The sequence below is a fragment of the Bactrocera tryoni genome, unplaced genomic scaffold (genome assembly GCF_016617805.1).
Source record: "Bactrocera tryoni isolate S06 unplaced genomic scaffold, CSIRO_BtryS06_freeze2 scaffold_25, whole genome shotgun sequence".
Classification (NCBI taxonomy): Eukaryota; Metazoa; Arthropoda; class Insecta; order Diptera; family Tephritidae; genus Bactrocera; species Bactrocera tryoni.
In genome coordinates, this window is record NW_024395977.1 from 14212346 (window position 1) to 14219729 (window position 7384).

Sequence of the window (7384 nt, forward strand, 5' to 3'; positions counted from 1 at the left end):
AGATCCTGGAACAGCGGACAGCGACAATTCCTGAAAAAGTGGAACAAGATACAAAAGTATTGGTCCTGAAATAGTGGATAATAATTTCACCAAGATTCCCAATAGACTTGAAACAGGGGACAACGTTGAATCCTGGAAAGATAATACAAAAAGACCACATTCCCATAAAGAGGAGACACCAGCATCACTACATATAAAATTAAACTATGGGAAAGAGTAAACAAATACCAATGAAGAAATCTTTTGGATCAATCTCAACAACGATAACCTCCATCAGTCCCAATGGACGTGGATCGACTTTGTCAAAGGAAAAAGAAAACAAAATGGCGCCGAGTAAACACGTGTGTATAACTTGCTCCAAGATTATAAGGGGAAACTCAGGAAGTATAAGCTGCAATAGTTGTAAGAATTGGTTCCACAAGAAGTGCAGCGACTTGAGTGACGATGGTTTCAAGTAAATTGCTGCTGCGTTTCGGAAAACTGGTCGTATTGACTGGCGATGATCTGGTTGTCACTCAGAGGTTAGTATTATTGAGGCCGTCAATGACAGTGATGAGGACGATAATAATTTGCCGTTATCAACAAGCATATCGGAGTTGGAGAAAATGTTTGAGAAATATTTAGCACCGTTCATGAAAACAATTGAAAATATTCAGACCAGCGTTGCAGGGATTCGGCTAGACTTGAACAATCTCGCAGCATTATAAGCAATTGGAAAAGAGGGTCGGCGCTGTAGAGAATAAATTAACATCGTTCGATGCACTTAATGTGGATTCCAACATTATAATATTGGAGATAAATAATCGCAATAAGCGAGGAAGAGAGGTTATTGCTTTGAACGTGACGGGGGCTGAGAAGCCGGAAGGCTATGATCGACGTCTGGATGATTTGGAGAAGGTTGTCGCATTATTACCACATGAGATGTCAGAGGTTGGTCCGAAACTCGGTCTCCGTAGACTCGGTCGTACTGTGGTAGGTAAGATTCGTCCGCTATTACTAACTACAGAGTCCGTAGCAGATGCTAGGAGTCTATTGCGTATCAAGACAGCTGGTGAGTCTGGCATCTCATTTATGGCTTCATATGCGCATGCAACATACAAGAGATTAAAAACCAGTTACGCCTACAATGTTTTTCGTCGGTTGCGTTCGGAATGCAAAAGAATCGGCAAAGGGAGTTACAGCGCAACACGTCCAGGATTGAGGAGCTTGTAGGAGGTGGATTCGAGTCAGTTTTGGAAATTCGTCGAAAGCAGGAGACGGAACAATATGGATATTCCATCCTCCGTGTCGTGGAAAGATAGTGTAGCTACGACGGGTGGGGAAGTGAGCAATCTGTTTGCGTCGTTCTTTGGTAGCATCTATACGATCACCATCCGCTTCGCTGAAGTATACGAGCAAATGTGCAAACTAGATGGAAAGAAGGGAGCCGGACCTGATGAAATACCGAACATATTACTGAAGAGCTGTGCAGTCCGACTTGCCGAATCAATAACCCACATCTTTAGTACATCACTGGAGATGAGTATTTTTCCGTCGGCATGGAAACGCTCGTATATTTGTCCAATTTACAAGGGACGGTCGAGATCTGAGGTGTCCAACTACAGGCCAATATGCATACAGCCGGCAATGGCAAAGTTGTTTGAGAAACTTGTTTTGCAGCAGGTGAATTTCGCCTTCAAGAATGCGATCTCGACCAAGCAACATGAGTTCTTTGGCGGCAGGTCTACGGCAAACGTTACCTGTATGTCGATTACTGAGAGCGTTGGACAAGGGTGAAACAGTCTACACTATCTACACGGACTTCAGCAAAACCTTCGACATGTGGATCATGAGCTCTTAATAGAGAAGATGGATCGCTACGGAGTGGCGGGAAATGTATTGAGTTGGTTTAACTCGTACTTGAATGGGAGATTCCTGCAGGTGCGAGTCAATGGCTATGTGTCGTCTGAGTTTAAAGTGTCGTCCGGGGTCCCACAGGGTTTAGCATATTTGTCAACGACATTGGGGACAAAATATCGTCGGAATTTTTACTATATGCTGATGACCTCAAGATTTTCAGGAAGATAAGTACGATGATATTAGTGCATTACAGCAAGACCTTGATAGACTTGAGGAGTGGTGCGACGAAAATAAATTGAGTTTAAATTTAAAAAAGTGCGTGGTGATGTTCTTGTCACAGTCCTTGAGTCGTCGTCCAGCTGTTTACAGTATCGCTGATCATCAGCTAGAAGAAGTCACAGTTGTAAAAGATCTTGGTGTCATAATTGACACTGCACTAAATTTCGACGGACACATTGACAAAATTACATCACATGCATACAGGACACTTGGGTTCATATTCAGATGTGGGGATGACTTCAGGAATGCTGATAAGTTGGTAAGGCTGTACTCGACCTTGATGCGTCCGATGTTGGAGTATTGTTCATTGGTTTGGTCTCCTCATCCTCATTGACAAAGTGGAGAGAGTGCAGAAGAAACTCTGTAAATATGTCGCGTACTTCCTGGGACGTAAAGGATGGGTCGGAGGCTCGAAGGAGGATCGTGGTCTATATGGGATTTGTAACCTGATGAGTCGGAGACAAGTATCAGATCTCTTGTTTGCTCTTAAATCACTAAACGGATTAATCGACTTTCTGGAAATTCGGCCTTGTAGGCCATATGCCTGGGCTGAGGTCGGACAGACTGTTAAAAACAGTCAACTCTTCGAAGAACTACGTGAGGGGTGGACCGAGGAGCAGGGTTGTAAACTTAGTCAATAGATATTATCAAAATATTAATATGTTGGGTTGTACGTATGCGAGCTACGTCTCAAGGGTTAAGGGGTTAACAATGAATCATAAATGTGTGACTTGTGATCAAACCTTGTCAAAATGCACTCTTCTGATGTTAATACCTTAGTATGCGTGGTTGTACTCGTGAGAGTTAGGTTACATGAGCTTAAAGTTTAGTAGAATCTTAGTAATGATCTAGTGATGATACACCAAGATATTGATTTGTGCAATGTTCACAATTAAGTCTCGTTTAAACACATATATGCCTTCTTCTTTCTTTTTTGTTATACTTCTTTGTATATAGCCGATTGGCGTGAGTAATAATAAATAAATAAATAAATAAAAAATTCAGCGATTGTTAAATGACGAAATAACACAGCCAATAATTCCAAAAAAAGGCACCGAAAACAAGGCAAGCCAAAACAGAAAATTGTTATTGAATTCTCGAAACTTAACGCTAATTCAAAACGAACTAAAAGAAAACATCATTTGAAACACGAAAAAATAATTAAGTATATAATATAGAAAAGTATTAATTATAAGCATAAAAAATTAATCAAACACATACGAAAAGTTGAAATTTCCACAAACACAGCCAATAATTCCAAAAAAAGGAAACAAGGCAAGACAAAAAAAAATGGTTGTTGAATTGTAGAAAATTAACGCTAATTAAAAACTAAATTATAAGGGAAAAGAAAGCATAATAACAAACATGCAAAAATAATAATTTACTATACAATATAAAAAGGTATAAATTATAGACACAAAAAATTAATCAAACATGTGCAATAATTAATTATTATAAGCCGATTCAAGCCTAGATGTTTTGAAATGAGGACATTTCATTTTAACAGAGGGGAGAGTTAAGGAACGTATTCCTTATAATAGTAACAAACATTAAAACAACTTTTTGTTTCAGTAAACAGAATGCAAACAACCTTGAGTTGGAACAATTAAAATTCACTATCAATACAACAAACAATTCTAAACAAAGAAGTATCAAAACAACATTGAGTTTGAATACCACAACAACCTTATCTTAAAACAAAGCAAATCTATCTAAGCAAACAATATATACATATGTAAACAAACCTAAACAAATAATATAATCTGTATCTAAACAAACTATCAACTTGTAATAAGTAAACATAGTATAGTTAGTATAAATAGAAGTAGGAACCATGTAAAAAGTTAGTCTTAAGAGTATAAATAAAGAGTACACATTTCGGTCCAGCTCAATATATATTCTTTTGACTCATTTTTACTTAATGCAAAAATTAAAATGTGCATTTTCTTTACATAATGTCAAGTTCCCGTAAAAAAAAACAGCTCGAAGTAATGAAAGTATCTTGCATCCACATAAATTTGTTCTCACTTTAGAATTGAAGCCATTAGACCACCATAAACGTTGTGAATTCGCTGATTCTATCTTAAATATGATAACGATATTTTAAGGAAATCATCTCACTTTCTTCTGAGTGGTGCGGTAAATAAACAAAACGGCCGATTATGGGGCTAAGAAAATCCACAAATTATTCATGAACGACCATTACATTCACGTAAGTTTGGTGTAGTTTTTGGTCTGGTAGCATCAAATAATGCTGGTAACACCGTTACTGTAAATGAGAGTGATACAGATCGATTCGATTTCAATAATTTTCCCAGGGTGACATAGAAAAATCAAAAGATTGCAACGTTCCAAGCTTTGTTGAAATCGGTCTGTCGGGTCTCGAGATATGGAATTTCACCGAAAAGTGGCCGGTGCCACGCCCGTCGTCCAAAGTTAACCCAGGCCTTTATAAAACCTTATCATACTATCGCGACGGAAGGTTTTTACGTTTATGGCGCATCTAGTAATTGATTTATAGCGCTTTTAGTAGTTTTAAACAGTACCGTTATATGGCGAGTGAGCGGAGTTTTCATCCGATTTCATCCGTTTTCACACTATCGGTAGTCTTGTTCCTTATTATTGTAGAATCCGATTTCAAGCAAAGCCAGGTCTTCTACACCTGATCCCTCCAACGGAGTGGAGTTCTTCTTCTTCCTCTGCTTTCCTCGGCGACTACTGTCTCGACTACTTTCCGTGCTGGAGGGTTTTCGTCCATTCGGACGATGCTGGTTTCAAGATAGACGAAATTATCTACGACGGTGCCAATTCGCAAGTACGACGACTGTTTTTTTGATGACAAGAGATATTTCGTCTTGCCCTCGATTACCACTAGACCCATTTTCTTCGCTACCTTATCCATTCTGGAGAATGCAGAATTAATCACACGGGTGTTGAAGCCAATGATACCAATATCATTGACGTACGCAAACAACTGCACCCTCTAAAGGAACATGGTACCTTCTCTATTTAGTTTTGCAAATCGAATTATTTTTTCCAGAAGTAGATTGAAGAAATCACACGAAAAGGATTCGCCTTGTCTGAAACTTCGTTTGGTATCGAATGGATCGAAGAGGTCAGTTTACATACCCGTACCATTTTTTGTGGGGATACCAAAAGCAGACATCGCGGCATAAAGGCAGCTCCCTTTTGTGTCGGTGTCGGTCCCCTTTTTCAGGATTTTGCGCTTGGTGAATATCTGGTAAGTTGTTGATTTGCCAGGCCTACAGTCGCACTGATAAGGTCCAATCAGTTTGTTGACGGTGGGCTTTAATCTTTCACACAATACGCTCCATGGAACCTTATGCGCGATGTTGAAGAGACTTGTCCCATGGTAGTCGGCGCAGATTACGGGGTCTTCCTTTTTGTGGATTGGGCAGAGCGTACTTAAATTCCAATCGTGGAATATGCCTTCCCTTGACCATATTTTACAAAGAAGCTGATGCATGCACCTTATTAGTTCTTCACCGCCGTGTTTGAATAGCTTGGCCGGCAATCCTTTGGCCCCACCGCTTTTTCGTTATTTAGTTGGGCAATTGATATTCGAACTTCTTCATGGTCGGGCAATGAAACGTCTGCTCCAACGCCATCGATTGGGAAGTCAGGTTCGCCTTCTCTTGGCGTCATACCTTAACTGCGATTCAGCAGGCTGGAGAAGTGCTCCCTCCATATTTTTAGAATGTTATGTGTATATTTTTCTGTAAAATAAGCACTACCGGCACTCACCTTTGGCGAATTCGAAGGAACTTTTTTTAAAAAATTAAAGTTGAAGCGGTTGGAAGTAAGTGTGTATGCGCACTTGTTGCCGTTGCACGGGTCGCATACTCCTAAATATGCCACAATGGTGCAGGCAATGTGGGCGTCGACAGATGGCGTACCTTAAGGTCTCCGAAGTCCGTGATGGGTTTGGTGGTGGTCGAGTGCCACCACGAGGTGCGAATGGAAAGACCGCTGCAGGCGCGGTTGCAGGTACAGGTGCCGGCGTTGTTGCAACCACAGTTCGGGGCGCTGGTGTAGGCACGGTGCGTGGCGCATTGGTAGCCGCGCGAGCGGTTGTAGTAGTTGTAACTTTCGTATCTACCTCCATAGTAATCTGTATAGCGAAGATTGTTGATTATTAATCTATCATACAATGAGATATGGGCCATCGTGCCACGATATGTGGAATGAATGGGTCGTCATATTGAACGACCGTTTTTATACTCTCGCAACAAAGTTGCTAAGGAGAGTATAATAGTTTTGTTCACATAACGGTTGTTTGTAAGTCCTAAAACTAAAAGAGTCAGATATAGGGTTATATATACCAAAGTAATCAGGGTGACGAGTAGAGTTGAAATCCGGATGTCTGTCTATCCGTCCGTCCGTCTGTCCGTCCGTCTGTCCGTCCGTGCAAGCTGTAACTTAAGTAAAAATTGAGGTATCGTGATGAAACTTGGTAAACGTACTTATTGGCTCCATAAGAAGGTTAAGTTCGAAGATGGGCAAAATCGGCGCACTGCCACGCCCACAAAATGGCGAAAACCGAAAACCTATTAAGTGTCATAACTAAGCCATAAATAAAGATATTAAAGTGAAATTTGGCACAAAGGATCGCATTAGGGAGTGGCATATGTGGACGTAATTTTTTTGGAAAAGTGGGCGTGGCCCCGCCCCCTACTAAGTTTTTTGTACATATCTCAGAAACTACTATAGCTATGTCAACCAAACTCTGTAGAGCCAATTCCTTCAGACATTTTCATATACAGTTCAAAAATGGAAGAAATCGGATAATAACCACGCCCACCTCCCATACAAAGGTTATGTTGAAAATCACTAAAAGTGCGTTAACCGACTAACAAAAAACGTCAGAAACACTAAATTTTACGGAAGAAATTGCAGAAGGAAGCTGCACCCAGTCTTTTTTTAAAAAATGAAAATGGGCGTGGCCTCGCCCACTTATGGACCAAAAACCATATCTCAGGAACTACTCCACCGATTTCAATGAAATTCGGTATATATTATTTTCTTAACACCCTGATGACATGTACGAAATATGGGTGAAATCGGTTCATAACCACGCCTTCTTCCAATATAACGCTATTTTGAATTCCATCTGATGCCTTTTCTGTATAATACGAGTATATACATTAGGAACCAATGATGATAGCGGAATAAAACTTTACACAAATACGGTATTTGAAAAATATGTAAATGACGGAAATGAAATCTCGATTATCACTTTATCATG